This window comes from Choloepus didactylus, chromosome 17, assembly GCF_015220235.1.
Source record: "Choloepus didactylus isolate mChoDid1 chromosome 17, mChoDid1.pri, whole genome shotgun sequence".
NCBI classification, from domain to species: domain Eukaryota; kingdom Metazoa; phylum Chordata; class Mammalia; order Pilosa; family Megalonychidae; genus Choloepus; species Choloepus didactylus.
In genome coordinates, this window is record NC_051323.1 from 14,039,562 (window position 1) to 14,064,677 (window position 25,116).

Here is a 25,116-nt window from a genome sequence, read left to right on the forward strand (position 1 = left end):
CATATAATTTACATATGTATGAATTATATATTAGGTAAGAGGGTATACATATATGTATTATATATGTAGATACAAATAGATATGTATATCTATAAATGGATAAGTAGAATGAGAGTGAAAGTGAGAGAGAAAGATACACACACACATACACACATGAAAATAAATCTCCCTTTTCTCACTTTAGAATGTGTAGTAATGAGGCAGTGGTTTTTCTATCAGTCCAAATAAATATATCTATTTTTTTAAATGCTAGTGCATTTTGAGCAAACATTAAAAATCTGTTAAGAGGAATTTGTGAACAACATTATGTAAAAAGTGGCAACTCAGATTGAAATCTTTAGAAGACACATTAGAGGAAATATATACCTGAACAACCTACATCTCTTAAAGATACTTAATCCAAGATTTTGAAAAATCCCATAAGAAAACTCCAGGCCCAAGTAGCTTCATAGTGAATTCTATCACATTTTTATGGGAGAAATAATATAAATTCCATAAAAAATTATCTTCCAGAAAATATTTGGAGAAGAATTATCAACTCTCAACTCCTTTTACAAGACCAGCCTTACCCCGATACAAAACCTCACAAAGTAGTAGATAAGAGGAAAACAAAATAATACCTCCTATGAACATAGAAACAAAATTCTTTAAATAAATTTTAACAAATAAATTCCAGCAATATATGGAAAATATAATACACCTTGACCAAGTGATTAATGCCAGGAAACAAAGATAGTTCAACTACTGAGAAATGTATTAATTTAATCCATTATATTCACCAGAATGAGATAGAAAACAATGATTATCTCAATGCACATAGAAGAATCACTTGACAACATTCAAAATTTATTCTTAAAAAAAACTCTCAGTAAATTAAGAATAAAAAGCAACTTCTTCAACATGAAAAACAACATCAATGAAAAAACCTGTAAATAGCAGCATGTTTAATGCTGTTTCCTGTAAGTTCAGGAACAAGACAAGAAGCCCACTCTCACCACTTCTATTTGGTGTTTTACCAGAAATCCAGAACCAGTGCAGTGAAGGAAGAAAAGGAAAGAACAAGGTAAAAAGGTCTCTATTTGCAGATTTTATGCTCTTCTATGTAGAAAATGCTAAGGAATCTAAGAAAAGCAAACAAACAAACAAAAATCCTATGGGAATTAATAAGTGAGTTTAGCCAGTTTTTAGGTTACAAGCTCAATATACAATATTTTATGTATAAGCAATGAAAATATGGAAATTGAAATAAAAATACCATGTATACCATGCAAAAACATGGAATAGATAAAATTTAATAAAATATGTGCAAGATAAGACATGCACACTAAAATCTGCAAAACATTTCTCAGAAAATAAAAAAACCTAAAAAATGTAGACATATACTGTGTCTACATGGACCAAAAATCTTGATATTGTTAGGATGGCAGTACTCCTCCAATGGGTCTATACATTCAATGCAATTCCCTCAAAGGGATTTTTTGAGAAATTGAAAAAATTATTTTAAAATGTTAATGAAAATGCATGAAATCTAGAATAACCAAAACGTTTTTTTTTTTTTAATAAGAAAAGAGTTGGAGAACTCACACTACTAGATTCCAGGTCTTAGTGCAATGTCACAGTCTGTTAAACAGTGTGATGTTGGAGTCAGAATAGACATACAGATAAATGGGATAGAAAAGGGTTCCCACACATACAGGTCAACAGAGGTGAGTGAGGATCTGCACATATATGACCAATTAATACTTGACAAGATACTATCATTAATAAAGAAATGATAGCATTTTTAAACAATGGTGCTAGAACAATTTTTACTGCATTTGCAAAATAAAATTTTAAAAAAAGGAAACTCACAGCTTACCTCAAGGCACAAATTAACGTGAAATGAATCACACACATAAACTTAATGGGCTAAAGCTATATAACTTCTAGAAAATAAACTTCGGAGGGAACCTTTATAATTTGTTGTTAAGCAACCATTTCTCAGATTGGAGTCAAACAGCATAAAAGAAAAAAAGTTAACAAATTGGAATTGACCAATTCATTTTAAACGTCTGCTTTTCAGAAGATGCCATTAAGGAAACAAAAAGGCAAGACAGACTGGGAGACTATATTTTTAAAACACATAGCTGATTTAAAAAGAATTATATCCAGATTGAATTGTGTACCCCAATTTAGAGACATTTTTGGCCTTGGTTTTCATTCTGGTGGGTGGGGACTCATTGCAAATAAAATCTCTTCAAGGTGTTTGCTTCAGTTAAGGTGCGGCCCAACAGAATTAGCATGGGCTTTAATCCAAATAACTGGAGTCCTTCATAAGCACAGTGAAAATCAGACGGAAAGCGAAGCCATGGGAAGCAGCCAGAAGCTGGAAGTCAATGGACTGGAAGAGAAAGAAGATGCCACCATGTGCATTGCCATGTGACAGAGAAGGCAAGAAACCCTAAAGTTTGCTGGCTGTCCTGAAGATACCAACTCCAGCAGGAAGCAAGCCTTCTAGCCTTTGAAACCATGAGCCAATTAATTCCTTTTGGTAAGGTAAACCATTGCATGGCATTTGTCTAAGTAGCCAGGAAACTAAAACAACGAAATGTAAATGGTCAACTTATCTGAACAGACACTTCACTAATGAAGACATATGAATTGTCAATAAAGAACTTAAAATATGCTCACCATCATTAGTCATCAGGAAACAGCAAATTATAACCATAATGAATACCACAACACAACCCATTAGAATCGCTAAAATTAAAAATACAAAAAAAAAAGAAAAGGATATGAAACAACTGAAGCTATCATATATTGCTGGTGGGAAGTCAAAATGGTACAGGCTTTTTGGAAAACATTTTGGAAGTTTCTTTTAAGTTAAGCATCCACTTACCAAATGAGTCGGCAATTCTATTCCTAGGTATTTACCAAAAAATGGGCATATCAGTCCACACAATGCACTACATGCAAATGTTCATTAAAGCTTTGTTCATAATATTCCCAGCTGGAAACACCCTCTTATCCATGGGTACTTGCCAGTGGCTAGGAATGGAGCAGGCAACTAACACCAAAAAGCTAAGGGGGATTATTTGGGGTGATGAGCATGTTCTATGTCTTTATTATAATTTTACAGTTGTCAAAATTCATTGAATGATACTCTTAAAAATTATTAATTTTATTATATGTTAATTATATCTCAATTAAAATAACACATGCTTTTTTCTTATATTAATTTATTATGTCAGTTCAAATCCTGTAACAAAGATTCCCGAGTCATCAATGTTTTATGCAAAATGGTTGCATACTTTTTCTCTTGTAAAATTCTGAACTGGTATTGTGTGTCTGTCCCAGAGTCTATAAAGGTAACCCTATTTATTACCCTTAATGTCTTATGGTTGAATATGGCTGTTCTTGTTTCTGTGATCATGCCACATTATAGCTTACTCTAGCCAGAAGAAAAGAGAAAAGAACAAGAAGAGGAAAAGTAAACAACCTATTTATTTGAAGGCACCAATCAGAATTGCATTTACCATTTCTGCTCATATCCTATTGGTCAGAATATGGAAATAAATTAAGATAACCCAAAAGAGAACAAACGGTCTATTCAGAGCTTGTAAGGGAGTCAGCTACCAACACTTACATTTGGCATGGAATCAAAATCAGGAGGGAATGGGAAAGCTTATAGTAAAGAAAAGGGAAGTCTTAGGCATGCTCTGATTGGAAGTGCTTGTCATGCATGGGCTAAAGAAGGCCAACCAGAAATGGGGGCATCTTTTGTGATTGGATTGGGGAGCATATCTGGATGTTTCTGCTGGGTCCTGAGTTGGAAGTGTCGGGACGGTAGTCCTGGACCATGTCCTGACCCTGATTGGGACCAATTGCTGGAAAGCTTTATGGTTTGGCTTATCAGGATGTTTGCAGTATTGGCTCAGAGTTTTATTGTCATATATGGTATGGCCATTGTCCCTTTGTATATTCATTCTCTCAAGATATTGGTCACATGGCAACACCTTGCTAAAAAGGAGGCTGGGCAATATATTTCATTTTTCTGGGTGGCTATGACCCAGCTAAATTTGTACATCCATAGAAAACAGGGAGAGCTCCCACAGTCAGAACCAAATGTTTGTGCACATATGTCTAGAATGAACAGAATATTCATACATAGAATATTCTCAATTATACCATAATGGACATAATTTCAAAATTCCAGCCAATTACTGTTTTCAATCCAATGTCTTGGACATCTGCATTATATCCAGCTCTCTCTCAAGTCCGTATGTAATTCCCTCTTGGTCTGGAAGTCTATAAGTTAACATACATTTAGAAAATACAGTGGGCATGTAGGAACAGAATAATTATAATTCAAACTCCCATAAAGGAAATTAGAAGCACATAATTGTCAATTTTGAATGAAATGCCCAAGTCTCAGTCCCGTACTGAATAAATGGCTAAGAACCCCTATGCCAGATTAGAATAATTTTCTTACTTAGCCTATCTGCCTACCAATAATTCTTATCTCCTGGCAATTGGTCCTCAACCATTTTCTTCTATGGTTCCTGACTTAACCCTGTATGAGGTTTTTCCCTGTCCATTATCTTCAGATTGTCTTTTCCAACCATATCTCAAGCGGATATTGGAGAACATGACTTATCGGAGACCATATGGTTTTCTCAACTTACTTTCTAAAAGTAAAGTTTGGAGGTCCTATTGAGTTGCCTTAGGGATCCAAAAATCACAGACTTTCTTAAGCAAGACTGGTAGTATTTTTTACAATGATTTCTTCAAAATTTTTGTGGGTTTCTGTCTATTGGCTTCTGGTCAATTCTGGGGTGTTAGTATTTAGAAATAATCCCTAAGCCTAAAAACCTTGGTCTTTTATTTACTAGGCTTGTATCTGCCCAATGTCTCTCCCTGTGTTAATCACACATAACTTGGGGCCATCTTAAACAATAGGTTTGAGTGGAAAGGAAAAGACCTTTATATCATCTATGCTACCTGGCTAGTGCCCATTATCTGGTAGAAAACAATTACTGGGAGATGCTTCAGAAAGGCTTAAGGGCACAGTTTTATTTCTTGAGAGCCACCTCTTATATCAGTTTCATTTTGGGTTTGGGCTCTCTGCCCATTTTTATAGACCTCCATCATCCAGGAATTCAAGGCACAGCAAAGTGAGCATCCTTAACAGAGTTGTTTGCAAAATAGTGAGATTTATATCCAATCATCTCTATTTTATGTGACTTTTCCAAAAGCAGAAAGAATCAGCCATACATGCAACATCCTGAGATTTTCCAATTATTTCCCTTAGAATTATAGGCTCTGTTGGTGTGTGGTTTGCCTCATAAAGTGCTCACAGGCTCCAGGAATCACCGCCCTTCTAGACTGTGTCCTTGACACCCTCTGTTCTATTGCTGAGCCACACCACATCCATTTCTAGGCACCAAATTCTACATTAGTTAGGATATCATTTCAGTTGGTATAACACAGACTCAAAATTAACAACGATATAAAGTAGATTTATATCACGTTGTATATCCACTGAGAGTTCAACAGAGTTCTTAGGTTTCCTCTACCTTGCTGTTTTTCTATAACGTATTGCTTCCATTTAATGGTACATGATGACTTTTCTGGTTTCGGATACCATTCTACCAGTTGGAATGGGAAAACTTAAGAGCCGGACATGACCCATCACTTCAAGAGGGCGTAACCAAAGATTGCACGTATTGCTTCTCGTTTACCTCCTATTAGCTAGTTCTTGCTTCTACATCCACACTGGCCTGGAGGGGAATCTAGGAGATATAACCTTTGTTATAACTATCGAATTGTTGTGTGTCCTGCCTTGGAATCCATCGTGCTTTGCTAAGCCATTTGCCTCAACACTGAACTTTGGCCTCATTAATAAGCAGCGTCCCAGCCCCAGGACACAAAATCCCCCAGAGTCAAAATCCACATCTGCTGCCACTGCCCACATCACCAACACAGCTCAGCCAGAACCCACAGCTGGTCCCAAATGGTAAGCTCACCATCCCCACGGCCCTCAGAACCCCAGTCTCTTTTTCTTTCTACACGCTTTTGCTTTAAACTGACCGTTTCTTCACTCCTGCAGGAAATCTACTAACTTCCAGCCCTGGACCAAAATAAAGGCACATGCCCTGGTCCCCCCTCGCTCTGCCTGCTGGTTGATCCACCAACCCGATGGCACTTCTGGTTGAACCCTCATGGCCCTTCCCTCTCCTTGGGACTTGTGAGTAACAAACTACCTTGTCTTATGCATTGTGACTCAGTTTCCCATTGTGTCACACTTGACATCCACTGCAACCCACATTCAAGATGCAATTTAACTAATTTGAAACAACCTTGATTCTGGGTGATGGGATTAGCAGAAGATATTGGAGCATTTGACACTCTGTTTGATTTCTCTTTTTTGTTTTGCTGCTGCCACATTGCTACTATGAATTTTGTTGAATATAAATACTTTATTGCATAATAAGCCATTCAGTAAGATAGGTTTATACTGTTGAAATTGCACAGTCGAGAAATAACACATTATTAATTTTGATGAGTACTAAGAAATTACCCTCACAAAAAAAACTATGTTAATTTCTGCTCCACTAGGTATATGTAAGAATACACTTAGAATTTCACACTCACTTTTTAATCAACACATATGCAATTTCTATAATTTTAACATTCTTTTATGTACTATTTTCACAGTATAAAAAGGAAAGAATATCTCTTGGTTTATAGTTTGTATTTTCCTATTCATAGAAAGGTGTAATAACTCTAAAGTAGAAATATGATAAGGACTATCAAAGACTCTACCTCAAATATTGGTTTACAGGTGAAACTAGAGCAGTTTTGATGAAAAATCAGGGAGATATAAATACCTGTGACTCTTCCACTTCACTTCTTAGTATATACCCATGAGAAACTGTTTTACCTGTATCCCAAAAGGTAATTATATGATCATTCACAGAATCTGTATATTAGTCTTAAAGGAGAAACAAACTAAATTCATGCTAACAGTTAAATGAATGAATAAGTTTTAGTATATCCAAAAGAGGAAATAATAATAATCAAGAAAAATCAATAAGCAGAATTTACAAAGAACAATATGGAGAAGCAAATGGTTGATAATAAAAAGTAAGTCACAGAGGGGGCAAGATGGCAGAATGGTGAGGCGTGTATTTTAGTTATTCCTGTGGGGCATCTGGTAGAGAGCCAGGAACTGTGTGGAATGGCCACTTTGGGGAAATCTGATCTGCCATGCATTGTAGAATAGTCTCGAACAGGGAGAGCAGCTGAGATGGCAGTGAAACCTGTAAGTTTCCCCAGCCAGGAGGCTGGCACCCCTCCCCACCAGGCACAACAGATTGTCTTATAACTGGCTCCCTGAGGGAGGAGAAAGCAGTCTGTGCTGGGAACAGGGAGGGAGGTTCAACCTGGCCCTGGTTGCAGAATTGATTAACAAACTCAGACTGCTGAATAAAAGCTCCAACCACAGATAAACTGAGACCAGACATGAGAGAATTTGGGAGCAATCAGCCCAGCAGAGAGGAGACAGGGCTAGCAAAAACAGCAAAAATCAAAACAAAACAAAACAAAACAAAAAAACAGAGACTTTTGGAGTTGGGGGTGTTCAGAATACAGAGAAGGGCTGGGGTCCAACAGAAAGGGGCACATATGCAAATCCAGGAAGCTGAAGTTCTGCTCTGAAAAGCCAAGCTGGTTTTTCTGGTTTCCTGTTTCCCATTTTCTTACTCTCCAACTCCTTATTTTTGCATTTCTATAGCCCATCAGAGCTTCTGTCTCAACCTGGCCCCCCTGCAAAGGAAGAATTAAAGTGGTCTCAGAGTAACTATTCAGTAGGCAGAGATAATAGCCTAAAGCGTTTATCTTTAAATAGCCTACACTGGGACTGACAAAACTTGGGAGCTGGGGGAAGGCCTTAATTTTTCTTTTCTTTTTTTTTTTCTTTTCTTTTCTTTTCAATAACTTCTAAGTAGCCCATTACAGAAAGCCTCAAATATTTGCAATTGGCCACTGGATCCAGACAAGAGTGGAGCTAAGATAGCTCTGAGAGACAAAGCAATGAGTCTAGTGGGGGAGACAATTCCCTAAAGGGCATAACTTCCCCAAGAAAAGGGGAGCACAGGGCTCACCTCAGGTGGCCAGCCCTCCTTCAGAGAACTCAGTGGCCAGGGGCTAGAAAACAGAAACCAGCATGAGTCAGCCATGCCCCTGACAGGAACAAGGTCTGCAGAGAATTAAATGCAACCATAACACCTCTTCACACTGGTGGAGAGCTGCAGGTTGACAAGCACCACCTACTGGACAGGATAGGAAAAGCACAGACTCTAGAGGCTTCACAGGAGTGTCTGGAAGCCCAAAGATCCTTATTCTCAGGGAAACTTCATACCCTCCTTATGAGACTTGGGCTTGTCTGGACTGGGAAAATCTGATTGGTGTCGATCATATCTGAGGAGACGCTCACAAAAAAGTTACATAGAGGTAGAGCAAAAACCAGAAATACAAAAAGTGAAGAACTCTGATCAACTAAACAGAAGTTACAGTAGAGGTCTAGAATCAGTTGAACTGAATTCCAAAGAACAGATAGAGAACAAAGCCAACCAACAAGAAAACCCTAGCTAAAGGGGTGAAAATAAGCTCCAGAATAAGTTAATCCAGAAAATCAGATGCCTAGAAAGCTTAAGATAACAAGCCACACTAGGAAACATGAAAATATGCACCAGCTAAAGGAGCAAAGTAACACTTCAACTGAGATACAAAAAGAATTGAAACAACTAATTAAAAACCAAACAGATCTCCTAAATCAATTCACATATCAAGTCAAAAATCAATTTAATGACCTGAGGGAAGATATGGCAAAAGAGATGAAAGATACATAGAAGACATTGGGTGAACAAAAGGAGGAACTCAAACATATGAAAAAGCAAATGGCAGAACTTGTGGGAATGAAAGTCTCAATAGAAGAGATGAAAAGAACAATGAAGACTTAGCACACCAGATATGAAGAGGCAGAAGACAGTATAGTGAGTTAGAAGACAAAACACCTGAAAGCTTACACATAAAGGAACAGATAGGGAAAAGAATGGAAAAATATGAGCAGGGTCTTAGAGAACTGAATGACAACATGAAGTGCATGAATATATGTATTATGGGTGCTCCAGAAGAAGAAGAGAAGGGAAAAGGGACAAAAAAGAATAATAGAAGACATAATCACTGAAAATTTCCCAACTCTTATGAAAGACATGAAATTACAGATTCAAGATGTGCAGCATATCCCAATAGATCTACTCCAAGACACTTACTGATCAGATTGTCCAATATCAAAGACAAAGAGAAAATTCTGAAAGCAGCAAGGGAAAAATGATCCATCACATACAAGGGAAGCTCGATAAGACCATGTACAGATTTCTCTGCAGAAACCATGGAGGCAAGAAGGTAGTGGTATGATATATTTAAGATACAGAAAGAGAAAAAATACCAACCAAGAATTCTATACCAAACAAAACTGTCTTTCAAAAATGAGGGAGAAATCAAAATATTTTCAGAGACAGGCATTGAGAGAGTTTGTGAATAACAGATCTGCACTTCAAGAAATACTAAAGGGAGTGCTAAAGGTGGATAGAAGAAGACAGGAGAGAGAGACCTTGGAGAGGAGTGTAGAAATGAAGACTAACAGGAAGGATAAGAGGAGAGAGAGAGTAAAAAAAATAAGCTATGACATATAAAATCCAGAAGACAAAATGGTAGAAGAAAGTACTGCACTTGTAGTAATAGCATTAAATGTCAATGTATTAAATTCCCCAATAAAAGGACATAGACTGGCAGAATGGATTAAAAAGCATGACCCATCTGTATACTGTCTGCAAGAAACTCACTTCAGACACAAACACAAAAATAGGCTGAAAGTGAAAGGTTGGAAAAAGATACATCACACAAACAACAAGCAGAAAAAGTGGAAGTAGCTATATTAATATCAGACAAATTAGACTTCAAGGGTAAAATAATTAACAGAGACACAGAGGGCACTATATATTAATAAAAGGGACAACTCATCAAGTAAACATAGTAATCATAAATATTTTTGCACCAAGTAAGAATTCCACAAAAAAAACATGAGGCAAAAACTGTCAGCACTGAGGGGAGGAAAAGATACTTCTACAATAATAGTTGGGGACTTCAATACACTGCTCTCACCAATGGATAGAACATCTAGACAGAAGATCAATAAGGAATCAGAGATATTGAGCTGCTTGATAAATGTTCTAGACTTGACAGACACTAATAGAACACTTCACCCCACAATAGCAGGATACACTTTTTTCTCAAGTGTTCATGGATCACTCTCTAGGATAGACCACATGTTGGGTCATAAACCAAGTCTCAACAAATTTAAAAGAACTGATATTTTACAAAACACCTTCTCAGACCATAATAGAATAAAGTTGGAAATCAATAACAGGCAGAAGGTCTGAAAATTCACAAATACATGGAGGCTAAATAACACACCCTTAGACAAGCAGTTGGTAAAGGAAGAAATTACAAGAGAAATCACTAAATACCTTAAGGCAAATGACAATGAAAACACAACATATCAAAACTTATGGGATACAGCAAAGGCACTGCTGAGAGGAAACTTTATTGCCCTAAATGCCTATATTAAAAGAAAAGGAAGTGAAAAAGTTGAGGAATTAACTGCTCACTTGGAGGAGCTAACTAGAGAAAAAACAACAAACTATCCCCAAAACAAAAATAAGGAAAGAAATAACAAAGGTTACAGCAGAAATTAATGAAATTGAGAAACAGAAAATAATAGAATCAATAAAACCAGAAGTTGGTTCCTTGAGAAAATAAATAAAATTGATGGACCCTTATCTAGGCTAACAAAAAAAAAAAGTGAAATAAACTCAATCAGAAATGGAAAAGGGGACATAACTACTGAACCTGCAGAAATAAAGGAAATAATGAGAGGATAATACGATCAACTATATGCTAATAAATTAGACAACCTAGATGAAATGGACAACTTCCTAGAAAAGCATGGGCACCAGCATTGGCTCAAGAAGAAATAGATGACCCCAACAAATGAATCACAAGTAAAGAGATTGACTCAGTCATCGAAAAACTCCAAAAGAAGAAAAGCCCAGGACCAGATGACTTCACATGTGAATTCTACCAAACATTCAAGAAAGAGTTAGTACCAGTCCTGTTCAAAACTTCAAAAAAATTGAAAAGGAGGGAAAGCTACCTGACTCATTCTATGAAGCCATCACCCTAATACCAAAAACAGACAAAAATACCACAAAAAAAGAAAATTATGTGCCAATCTCTTTCATGAATATAGATGCAAAAATACTCAACAAAATACTAACAAATTGAACCCAGCAGTACATTAAAAGAATTATACACCATGATCAACTAGGATGTATTCCAGGTATGCAAGGCTGCTTCAACATAAGAAAATCAATTAATGTAACACACCATATCAACAAATCAAAATGGAAGAACCACATGATCATCTTGATCGATGCAGAAAAGGCGTTTGACAAAATTCAAAGTCATTTCTTGATGAAAACACTTCAAGAGATAGGAATAGAAGAAAACTTTCTCAATATGATAAAGGAAATATATGAAAAACCCACAGCTAAGATCATACTCAGTGGGGAAAGACTGAAAGCTTTCTCTCTAAGATCAGGAACAAGACAGGGATGACCACTGTCACCATCATCATTCAACATTGTGCTGGAAGTTCTAGCTAGAGCAATTAGGCAAGAAAAAGAAATAAAAGGCATCCAAATTGGAGAAGAAGTAATACTTCCACTGTTTGCAGGCAACATGATCCTCTATGTAGAAAAACCAGAAAAATCTACAGCAAAGCTACTAGAGGTAATCAATGAACTCAGCAAAGTGGCAGGCTACAAGATCAACATGCAAAAATCAGTTTTCCTATCACAAGTAATGAGCAACAGGAGGAGGAAATTAGGAAAAAAGTTCCGTTTACAATAGCAGCCAAAAGAATCAAGTATTTGGGAATAAACTTAACCAAGGCCACAAAAGACCTATACAGAGAAAACTGTAAGAAACAGCTAAAAGAAATCAAACAGACCCATTAAAAAAAAAAAAAAAAGGAAGAACATACCATATTCATGGAATGGAAGACTAAATATAGTTAAGATGTCAATTCTACCTAAATTGATTTATAGATTCAATGCAATACCAATTAAAATCCCAACAACTTACTTTGCAGAAATAGAAAAACCAATTACCAAATTTATTTGGAAAGGTAAGCTGCCCCAAATAGCCAAAAATATCTTGAGAAAGAATAAGGAAGTGGGAGGTCTCTCACTACCTGACTTTGAAGCATATTACAAAGCTACATTGCTCAAAACAGCATGGTGCTGCCATAAAGATAGATACATTGACCAATGGAATCAAATGGAGTGTTCAGAAATAGACCCTCTCATTTATGGACATTTGATCTTTGATAAGGCAGTCAAGCCAAAGCAACTGTGTCATAGTAGCCTCTTCAATAAATGGTGTTTGGAGAACTGGATATCAATTTGCAAAAGAATGAAAGAGGACTCCTCTCTGACACTTTATATAAAAATTAACTCAAAATGGATTAAGGATCTAAACATTAGCACTGAGATCATAAGACTTTTAGAAGAAAATGTAAGGAAATATCTTGAGCTAGTGATAAGAGGTTGTTTCCTAGACCTTGCACCCAAAGCACTAGCAATTGAAGAAGAAATAGATAAAAGGGATCTCCTCCAAATTAAACACTTTTGTATATCAAAGGACTTTATCAGAAAAATAAAAAAGGAGCCTATGCAATGGGAGAAAATATTCGGAAACCACATATCAGATAAGGGTTTAATATCCAGAATATATAATGAAATCCTACAATTCAACAAGAGAAAGACCAACAACCCAATTGAAAAATGGGCAAAAGACATGGAAAGACACTTTTCTGAAGAGGAAATAGAAATGGCTCAAAAACATGGAAAGTTGTTCAATTTCACTGGCTATCAGGGAAATGAAAATCAAAACCACAATGAGACATCTTCTCACACCTACCAGAATGGCCATTATCAAAAACAAAAACAAAAACATAAACAAAAACAGAACAAGTGTTGGACAGGATGTGGAGAAAGAGGCACACTTACTCACTTTTGGTGGGAATGTAGAATGGTGCAGCCACTCTGGAAGGCATTGCGGAGGTTCCTCAGGAAGCTATGTGTAGAATTTCCATATGCTCCAGCAATTCCATTACTAAGTATATATCCAGAGGAACTGAAAGTTAGGACATGAATGGAGATTTGTAAACTGATGTCTACAGCGGCATTATTCATGATTGCCAAGAGATGGAAACAGCCCAGATGTCCATTAATGGACTAGTAGATAAAAAAACTGTGGTATGTGCACAAAATGGAATATTACACAGCCATAAGACAGAACAAAGTCCACAGAACATACAATAATGTGGATGAACCTTGAAGACATGTTGAGTGCAGTTAGCCAGAAAAAAAAGGAGAAATATGGCATGGTCTCACTAATATGAACGAACATTAATGAAGAAACTTTGAGAGTTAAAACTAGAACATTGTTAGAGATCAGGCACTTCATGCTAAATGATTAGAGAAGTTGCAACAGGATTGACTGTGTAGATCCAGAAATGGAGAGTGCAGTGCTGTGTGATGGTAGGATAGCATTGTAGGTGGACTGACCAAGGATGTCTGTGAGTAGGGTTGAGGGAGGAGGGCTGAGAGCATGTGACATGAGAGGGAAAGATGGATGATAGAGACTGGGACTTTGTAGCTTGGTGAAACCTAGAGTGGTCAGTGATGGTGGCTAAATACACAAATGGAAAAATGTTTTCACATGGGGAGAACAGATTACTGTAACATTGTGGGATGTTGAAAAGGGGGGACATTGGTGAAAGAATATAACCAATGCACCTGGAGTCTGGGGTTAACAATAACATCATAGTACACTCCCATTAAATGTGTCAGGGGCAATATATCAAAGCTGAATGTCTGGATGGGAGGGGTATAGGGAAGGGGTATGAATTCTTGGTAATGGTGGTGTTGACTGACTTTCTTGTTGTATTTATTTTATTTTTACTTTTACTTTTATCCTTTTTTATTATTCTTTGGTTTCAATTCTTTGAGTAACAAACATGTGTAAGTGCTAATTCTGGTGACTAATGCACAACCATATGATGATACTGTAAATGACAGTACACTGTGGATGATTGTATGGTACTTGAATATATCCCTATAGAAATGCAGGGGAAAAAAATAAACAGGACACAAGTGCTGGATAGAACTCGGAGAGAAAGATGTATGTACTCACTGTTGGTGGGGAAGTAGAATGGTGTGGCCTATCTGGAGGACAGTGTGGTGGTCCCACAAGAAGCTAGGCATGTGGGGGTTCCAAAGTCCTGCAGCCTCAGTGTGAGGCATATACTTGGAAGATCGGAGGGCAAGGACACAAATGGACATTTACGCACCTGTATATCTGGTGGCAGTATTCACTATTTGCAATAGATGGAGGTGGCCTAAGAGTACATTGACTGATAAACAGAATGGTGAACTGCAGTGTGTGCATATAATAGAATACTGAGCAGCTACAAGAAGAAATGAGACTGTGAGACATGCAACTAGGTGAATGGATCTTGAGTAGAGCATTTTGAGTGAGGCACACCAGAAACAAGAGGACAAACATTTTAATACTTCACTATTAGGGAATAACTATAATGTGTAAACTCTGAGAACTGAATCTTAGAGCACAACTAATCAGGGAAATGCTTATTGTAATGGACCCAAGATTGTAAGCTCTTATAGCAGTCACATCTATTCCTGAATTGTGATGGCTATCTCCAAATTCTGAGACGCTGAGCTTTTTGTGCATAACCTGGTTGGTCTTTGGAACTTTGGGTGTCTGTGTGACACATGAGACTCAGAGCTAGAATTGGGCAGCTATGAATGTCAGGATTACTCCATGCAGCAACTATTGAAAGAGGTGAAAAAGAATTCAGACTTTAATTAGAGATATGAACGGAGAGGATCTGGTTAGGACCAAGGCAAATCAGGCCCAAGGGTAAAGAGCGATACTGACTGTGTTTTAAAACTACAACGTATGTGTGAGACCAAGGGAGGAGATATCTACCTGTTGCAGGATTTATATTTTCTGTAGCACATTAGATAATTTAATTTGTGTGATCAGTTTGTTTGAACACTATGGATGCAGGGAGCAGTGAATGGGAAGTGGATTTTGGTGAGTTTGTACAGGCTGGGGTGAAATCCTGACACATCCCACAGTGATATGGGCAGAGAGTATAAAAGTATTTGTGGGGCCCCCTGAGGAACTGGGGAGAAATGTCGAAGTGTTGGACTTCCCCACCTGGGCTATTGCTGATTTTCCCACAAACATTGAGAACAGTCAATTTAGTGGGCTGAGCCCTCGATCTGGGGGCTTTCCCTTGTGAGGCTAGTTGCTGCAAGGGAGAGGCTAAGCCCACTTATAACTGTGAATGGGAGTCCCCCCCCCCATCCTGAGAGCCTCTCTGTTGCTCAGATGTGGCCCCCTCTCTCACTAATCCCACTTGGCAGGTGAACTCACTACCTTCCCCCCCCGACATGGGACATAACACCCAGGGGTGTAAAACTCCCTGGCAATGTGGGAAATGACTCTGGAGATGAGCCTGAACCCAGCACGGTGGGATTAAGAGGATCTTCTTGACCAAAAGGGGGAAGAAACATGAAACAAAATAAGGTTCCAGTGGCTGAGAGATTTCAGATGGAGTTGAAAGGTCACTCTGGAGGTTAATCTTATGCTATATGTAGATATCACCCTTTAGTCCTTAGTGTGTTGGAATGGTTAGAGGGAAATACCGGAAGCTGTCGAACTGCAACCCAGTGGACTTGATTCTTGAAGACGATTGTATAACTATGTAGATTGGGTAGTGTGCCTGTGTGACTATGAAAAACTTGTGGCTCACACTCCCTTTATCCAGTGTATGGACAGTGAGTGGACAAATGGGGACAAAAACTAGATGATGAATAGGGTGTGATGGGGGGGATGGAAAAATTTAGGTGTTCTTTTTTGCTTTGATTTTTATTTTGGAGTAAGGAAAAGGTTCAAAAATTGATTCTGGTGATGAACGCACAACTGTTTGATGATGCTGCGTGTCCTAGTGTGCTCATGCTGCAGAATGCAAAACACCAGAGATGGATAGGCTTTTATAAAACGGGGGTTTATTTCACTACACAATTACAGTCTTAAGGCCACAAAGCGTCCAAGGTAACACCTCAGCAATCGGGTACCCTCACCGGAGGATGGCCAATGGCCTCCGGAAAACCTCTGTTAGCTAGGAAGGCAGCTGGCATCTGCTCCAAAGCTCCGGCCTCAAAACGGCTTTCTCCCAGGACGTTCCTTTCTAGCAAGCTTGCTTCTCTTCAAAACATCACTCCCAGCTGCACTCTCTCTCTTCCCCCCAAGTCAGCTCATTTATATAGCTCCACCGATAAGGGCCCACCCTGAATGGGCGGGGCCACGCCTCCATGAGAACATCTCATCAGAATCATTGCCCACAGCTGGGTGGGGCACATTCCATGCAAATCCAACCATCACCAAAATGCCTGCCCCACACAAGACCACAAAGATAATGGCATTTGGGGGACACAATACACTCAAACCGGCACACTGTGAATAACTGATTGTACACTGTGGATGACTGTAGGGTGTGTGAATATATCTCAGTTAAACTGAATTAAAAAAAGTAAATGAACAATGGGAGGAGGAGGGGAATGGGAAGTTTTGGGTATTCTTTTTTATTTTAACTTTAATTTTATTTTTTGGAGTAATGAAAATGTTCAAAGTTTGATGATGGTGATGAAAACATAACTACATGACAATACTGTGAGCAACTGATTGTACACTTTGAACAACTGATTGTACACTTTGAATGATTGTATGTTATGTGATTATATCTCAATAAAATTGCATTAAAAAAAAAAGAAGAAGAAACCTGGGACCTGAAGAGAGAATTACCTGTCCCTAGCACAGAAGTCATCAATACAAGCATAATAGATGCGCGGAGCAGAGCAATGCTTTCCTTGGCCATCCAAATGCTTTCATATGAGACCAATTTAACAGCCTTTAAGAAAGCCAACTCAATGTATTATGGGAAGTCACATAGTAAACTCCATGTGTGTATATGTTATGGAGAACCCAGGAAAGCCCCTTCAGACAGTCTCTCTCCTCGGTGGCTGGGCTGAATCAGGGCTTAAATTTTCCTGGTGGTCACCTCCACTCCACTCCTCCCCTTGAGTTTGATGCTACTGTTATACTCCCCACTTTACAGGTACAGAAACTGAGGTTCTACTGCTTTCCTACCACAGCAGAATTAGTAGATGATAGAGGCGGTATTTGAGTGCAAGCCTAACTGCCTCTAAAGCCCTGTTCTAAACTGCTGCATATCAAACTCAATGGGTTCTTATGATAACATAGTGAAGAACATAGATAGTGTGGTGCCTAGGAGAAGCAACTTTGAATGTTATTATTATTAGAGATTTTACGGAAAGATGGGCTAAGGGCCAACCCTGCCAATTCTAGGTTATTCAATAAAATTAAACCATGAGCTCAAATGGTGCAAATTTGTCCCATCATCTTGCATTCTTATAGTCTTTGTTCAGTTGCTGAATCTTTTGAATTTGGGGAAAAGAAAAAAAAACACCAAAGCACCCACACAAAATATTCCCACTTTATTTTGGTCTGACCTGATGCATCCCTGATAGGGTGAGCCTGTACTCTGTGGAGACAATAGGGTGTTTTGGGGAAGGGGAGAGGATGGTGGTCCTGCCCTGAGGGGGCAGATGGGAAGATGAGGACAAAGGGGTATGTGACAGAATGACAGCTCACAAAGGGCGGCAGAGTATAAATATGGCTGTGCAGGGGCTGTAGGCCTAGTGGCTCCTCACCAGGACTGCAGTAAACCTCTCTTGGGAGCCCACCCTACATCTGTCTCTACAACTGGAAGAGATTTGGTCTGAGCTCCAGATTCCCTACAGCTTCTTACAGCCCTGCCCCCCAGGAATACTCTGTGTGCCCAACCCCCACCCTCACCTCTGGGAGGTTCTGAAACATAAAAGAGGGCTCTGGAGTGGGGCAGGGTACCCTATTACATGGCACAAAGTGGCTCTGCCATGGGCATGTTCAACACCACCATGGGGAAACTGCTGCACCAGCTGCATCGGGGGGGTAGATTTATTTGAGTATGCCCCAATCTTCCAGAGTGACTTCATCCAGATACCACAAGGGGAGAGGTGATCGATGTGCACAACCATGTCTGAATGGTGACGATGGCATCGCAGGCACCAGCCCCATGCTCCCCCTCCCTGATGTCACACTCCTGGCCCCAATGGCCACCAGCTGAGAGGAGCACGCCATCCGGGGCACCACGGGGAGAGGCCACAAGGCTAGCAGGGCTTTAGAGCTCACCAGGCACCTGCCCTTGAAGTTTGTAAAATCTCTGTTCACAATAGGGAGAAACAGCCTCTGCACCTGCAGTTTGCCACTGGCCATTCTTTGCAGCTGTGTTGCCCTCTAGATGCCCAGAAAGACCTCTTTACCTACTGGGAAAAGCTAATTTATCTCCTGCGATCACCAGTGGACAGTAATAGCACAAATGTTAGTGACGCCATTGCCACTGGGGACACGATACGCATCCCATGTTTGAGGAAGAGGACAGGACGAGCACAGCAACTGTGAGGGATCAGGACCAAGTCAGCGTCAGGGGTCCCCACGTGGTGTCTGAGGTGTCTGGGGCCTCCTTGGCTGCTTTCACTGGGTGGGGGAGGAGGTGATCAAATATGCCTCCAAGAAACCCACTACCTGATGTGTCTACCCCCAAACCTGCGCAGCATGCCAACGGGGCAGCATCTGGGGCAATAGCAGGGGTGGCAGCAAACGGCCCTCAGCAGGCACTGGGAGCATGATGGCATCTAAGTCTGCAGATTCTGAACACATGAATGCAGCAATCCAGGAGCAGCCGCCAAGGGCCCCAAAGGAAGCAGAAGCAGCGTGGCCACGATGGGTGTTGCCAACATGCCCTTGAAGAGTGTTAAGGTGGCCGTGGCAGGTGCTGCAAGCAAGATCTCTGAGTGTACTTCTAGTATGGTGGTCTCTTCCGCTCGCTCTCCAGAAAGCAGCATGAGTTTGGCTATTGCAGGAGCAACATCTGCCAGCAGGACTGTGGCAGAAACAGCTCAAGACTCAGCAGCGGGACCTCCTGCCTGCACCTTGGTGAGTGAAGGCCACAGGACTGGACAGGAGGCAAGCCAGCGAGTCTCCCAGACCAATTCTGAAGCCTGGGAGGAAAGAAGGGAAAGGACAGAATGAAGGGAAAAGGACAGAGCCATCAGGAGGAAGAGTTCCCACTCCCCAGGACAGGTGAAAGTCCTCGCAAGTCAAAGACACCCAAGATGGGCCAAAAATCATTGGGCTGGTACTTGGCAGGGTGCAGATCCACTAGAGAGGATAAAGAGGGAAAACGCCGTGGCAGCCTAGGGGGCAGAAGGCACTTGCACTCACACAAGCAGCAGCTGCATGCCTACTGCAAAGGAGTCTAGGACATCTCACAAATTAGGGAGGAGCTCATCCACAGCTAGTTCGAGCTCTGTGAACAAGAGACCCAGGAGGATCAGCTCTTTCTTGAGAAATGTCCAAGCCAGCCTTGCTACAACATCAGCAGCCTTGCCCCAGCAGTAGATAAGTGGACATCGTGTCTAAGACGATGGAGAGGAGCAGTATGGAGGCCAGCCTGGAGACAGCAGAACATGAGCAGGCAGTGTTTATTGGTGCTGTGACATCTGAGAGAGTGGAGCCAGTGACCTCTGAAGGCTATTAAATAGCAAGAGCTGGAAGCTGCAAAGAGGATCAGGGCTCAGGGGAGTATCCCCGGAGAACCTGTTCCGGGTTTCCTTAATGCAATATAAATAAAGAACCATATAATCTCAGAATGGCAGGCTGTGTTCTGTTTGAATTTCCATGACTTGCTGCAGCCGAGTAGTGACCTCACAGTGGACTGTGATGTCAGCTGTGCTGCAGCAATGTCCAGGGGTGGGGGACCCTGCCTCATGCTCAGCAGAGGTGTTCAGAGCACTTGGGAGGGCTCCATCTTGCCACCCCCTTTCTGGTTTTGGTTCCTCAAGGCTTTGGCTGAAAGCCGGACTGTGGGCTGGGAAGCTCGGCCACCACTATCTCCTTCTCCTTTTTACTAACTTTTGTTTCTCCTGAAGGTCTATACAAAAGAACAGTAGCTTTGTTATTAATACTCCTTTGTATATTCAGAGATGAAGGGGTGAAGCAGCATTTGTTGCAATCAGAACAGGGAAGACAAGCAATTCCACTCCCAGGTATATATCCTGGAGAAACTGTCACATGTGTTCTAGGAGATAACAAGAATATTTATTGTGTGATAGCAAAACAGTGGAACAGTCCACATTTCCACTAACAGTGGGATATGAATAGGGAGATATTATACAGTAGTGAAAACTGAATAGCAGCCACACACATTTAGCATAGATGAATCTCAGAATGCTGAGTTTTTAAAAAGCGAGTCACAGAACACATGATAATTTCACTCACAGAACATTTCAAAAACAAGGTCAAACAATAGACCATCTAAACAAGGCACCTATTTGGCAAAACTGTAAGCACAATCAAAGAAATGGTAAACACAAAATTCAGGACTGTGGTTCTCTTTAAGAAAGGCGGGAGATGGGGCACAAGGACTTCAAGAGTGTTGAATTGATCCATTTCTTAAGCAAGCTGATGGGTACCAGGTGATGTATTTTTTCACATTTTTAACATCTCTGAAATGTTCTTATTATCTCAGACATATCCTTTCCCTATGTTTTCATTTTTATGTATGCACAAGAGTGATTATATATGCATGAGTGACATATGACAAAAATCTAAGAAAAAAAATCTAGGCTATCAAAAATTTTAAATGACAAGCCTTTTAGGTAAATTCTCACAGGAAACTTTGGTTGATTATGATAGTCTCATTTCATAATTGAGGACACTGAGGCTCAGAGACAGTAACTTGTGTCATAGGATAATATCCCTACTGAGGAATCTAATAATGAGGGACTGACAACTTATCTCTGTGCTGCTCTCATATTTTCTTTTCTGATAGTAAAGAACCAGTTATTCCTTTTGATATAGACGCATATTTGACAGAAATTTACCTAAAAACACTCAAGTACAATTTCCGAATGATAAATAGTGGAAAGGCCTTATAATAATAACTGGGACAGAAGATGCATATTAGAAAATTAAAATGAAGGAGAAGCTAAATAGTTAAAAAGAACTGTGAATATTTTCAAGAAAGCAGAAGGGTCCTCAACCTTCTTAGACATAGATAACATGTAATCACCTGGTGCTCTGTGAAAATAGGATGGGCTGCTGCTATTACTTAATCATAGAGAAGCAAATAATGTTGCAAGGTTAAATAGAGTCCTAATCTAGTGTATGTTTATCAATATGATGTAATGACTAAACTAATCAATAGAATAAAATTAAAAAAACTATATAAGCCAGTTATAGACAAGTAATGGTAATCTCTTTTCTAATTTTTATACAAGTGAAAGTATGTTACATTGCTCTTACAGAAATCATAGCTTAACTAGTGAAAATATTATCAGTATAGTTTTACAGGCATTCAAGGCTACGTCTCGGATGATGTGGATATTTTCCTTTGATCTTGAACCACTCATGGATTGAGATGCTTCACTTTTTAAGACATTTGTGTTCATAAAGCATCATTTAATGTAAAAATAACTCAGTTGAAGTTACTGTAAATCAAGATGCTGTAAATTCTCTGTAACTCAAACAAGAGAGAGCTCTCTGAGCTCATGTCCAGCTGCTTCTGGAGGAACAGGGGCTCCCAGGCTTGGTAATGTATCAATTAATTTTTACATTGTAAACTTGTTCCTTTTACCTTAAGTGCCCCTTCAGTAAAAATGTGTTAAAGGTGAAAAAAAAAAAAGTCACAAGTGAATACATACAGTATCTGTCCATAAATAAAACATTTCAAAACATGGAAAAACCCATATTTTGTTTAAAGATTTGCAACTATGTGGCAAAGTTACTAAGAAAAGTAAGAAAATAATAAAAATAAAACCCAGGATATCTGTTACATTTGAAGAAAAAGGGAAGAAGATGAGATAAAAGATCAGGATGCAAGAAATATTAAACTGAGTTTGCATCCCCTGGTTTCTATTGTAAGATTAGTCTTTATATCCTAATGTATTTTATAAATATATTTTATATTTACTGAGTATTTAATTAAAATGTGTAAAACAAAAGAGTTTTCAGTGCAAAAAAGTCAAAATATATACCAAAATTCAATAATAGAAGTTTAAAAGGTGGGTTATTAATTTATTTTTACTTTCCATTATTTTTGTGAGCAAAATACTTTAATTATTAATATATTATCTAAAGGCTAATTAGGTAATACGAACTTCAAAATAATAGTTACACTATTCTTTTCATTTCTTAGTATTCAAAATCCTTTTTAATGCAATCACTTATTTAATTGAAAAAAGAATTTGTAATAAACTAGTAGATCTAGTGAATTGATATTTTATTCATATCCAGTTTTGGCCATGGCCAAGTAGAAGATATTAGATAAACAATCTAAAATGTAATTGTTTTCAGACATTAGTTAATAGAAGTTTAGGCCTATTACCTCTAAGTGAAAGGAAAGACATGAGTTTAGCTCTATAGCTAAACTCCATGAAAGCGCAGAGAGATGAAGTACAAACAGACCAAGATGGTGGCAATGAGATGAGGAGGCAGGGTTTAGAGTTCAAGACTGCTGGGCTGTAAATGGTGGCTCATGTTACTGGATAAGAAGTTGCTACATACAGAGTGTTGCAAAATGTGCACTAAATCCCTGTCCAAATATTAAGCTGCATGTGTTCAGTATGAAACTACATGACATCTATAGGAGAATAGCTGTAAGGAAGCTGTAAGATGAATGGAGATTCTGGAGGCTGTACAATGCAGGGAAAATATCTAGTAAGCCAGAGTTTAGAGAGTTGTCTGAATGCAACGGGATCCTGGAAAGACTATATATTTTAGTAATATGTTTAATCTAGTCTCAGGGTAAATCTTTCTCTAGGCCCCTTTCAAACACACTTTTAAGCACAACCTGAAAGGATAAAGCTGGTATACTCAGAAATTAACTGCCAGCCAGAACAAACAACACTACTTGAAATAAGACAACAAATATAAACCCCAACAAAGAAACACATAATGCCCGGCATACAATAAAAAAATCACTACACATGCGTATAAGCAGGAAAATGTAACCCATAATCAGTAAATAAAAGAGTCAGTAGAAACTAATCCCAAACTAACAAAGACATTGGATTGGCAGAAAAACATTTAAATGGCTAGTGAAAATATTTTAAGGATTTAAAGTAAAGGATAAAAGTACGAGTAAATCACATAGAAAGAAGCTACAATAGACATTCCAGAAATGACAAATAAAATGTTTAAAATAAAGAAGTTCAATAGATAGTCCTCATAACAGATTGAGTACTGCATAAGAAATAAGGCGGAGCTATAGAACTTCCCATACTGAAGCATGGAGAGAAGAAAAGGGTGAAAAAAATTAATAAAGCATCATTCACCTATGGGACAAAATCAAGCAATCTAACTTACCTATAGCAGGAGGAATATAGATAAAGCAGAAAAATATCTGAAAAAATAAGTAATTTTCACAAATTTGATAAAAATCAAAACAAAACAAAACAAAAGCCCCATAAACTTCTATATTTACAAAGCTCAATAAAACCCACAGAAGATTAAAAAAGGGGGGGGGGAATGACACATAGGAAATTATAGTCAAATTGATGAAAAGTTTTAAGAAAATATCTTAAAAGTAGTCAATGCCCCTGCCTCATCCCCCCCAAAATTATACACAGGTTGACATTAATATTAATAATTGACTTCTAACTAACAATACTGAAATACAGAAAACAAGGGAAAACATTTTTAAAGTGATGAAAAGAAACAAATATCAACCCAGAATTTTGTATTCAGTGAAAACAAACATGGAAAAAGAGGGAAAAATCAAGACATTTACTAATAAACAAAACAAAGGTAATGCATCACCAGAACAGCACTACAAAAAGTTGTTAAAGATAAGATTGTTGGAGAGAAGGAAAATGATACTAGATGGAAAGCAAGATGTGCGTAAGCAATTACGAACATTGGAAATGATAAATATCTGGGCAATCATTTTAAAAATGAATTTCTAATTTTAAAAAAATAATGATATTTAAAATAAAAAAGATTATAATACATTTAGATGTATAAAAAGCATGTAGAAAGAAAATATATTACAATGATAGGAAAAGGGGCTAAAAGAAATGTATTTTTGTAAGGCTGTAAGGCTTTTATATTGAGTGTAAAGTGGTATATATATTTTTTTCATTTTAGGAAGTAAATTAAGAATGCATGTAAAATCCCTAGAGCAACCACAATAAAAAGGCTATCCAAAAACCAATGCATGCAATAAAATGAATTAAATACTTATCTAATACAAGAATAATAAACTAATACAGAAGGTAGAAAAAGGAAGGAAAGGGAAACAAAACAAATATAAGACATATAGATAAACTCTGGGAAAATATAAAAAGATTGGAAAAAAGATAGACAGCCAGAAGTCTGTGGAATAAAATCAGAAGGTCAACCATACATGCAAATAAATTCCTAGAAGAGGAGGAGAGAGATATTGGGGGAGAAAATGTATTTTCATAATTAATGGGCAAAAAAAGTATTTGAAGAATTAATGTTCCAAATGTATTGTAAATTTAAAACTCAATAAGCCCAGAAAATATCAAGCAATTATAGTCAACCTGCTGAAAATTCAAGGTACAGAGAAAATCTTGAATGAAGCCAGAGGAAAAATAACACATTAATTAAAAGGAAACACATTACAAATTACTGCTATCTTCTTATTCAGCTTTCCTTGGCTGCTCACAGAAATGTCATGTAATGCATTTGGGAATATGTCAGCTCATGGAT

At 38.4% G+C, this 25,116-nt stretch overlaps 1 pseudogene; it reads left to right on the top strand.

The window, feature by feature from the left end:
* Positions 1–1,610: 1,610 nt before the first annotated feature.
* On the top strand, positions 1,611–18,878 carry LOC119512838 (annotated as a pseudogene).
* Positions 18,879–25,116: the final 6,238 nt, after the last annotated feature.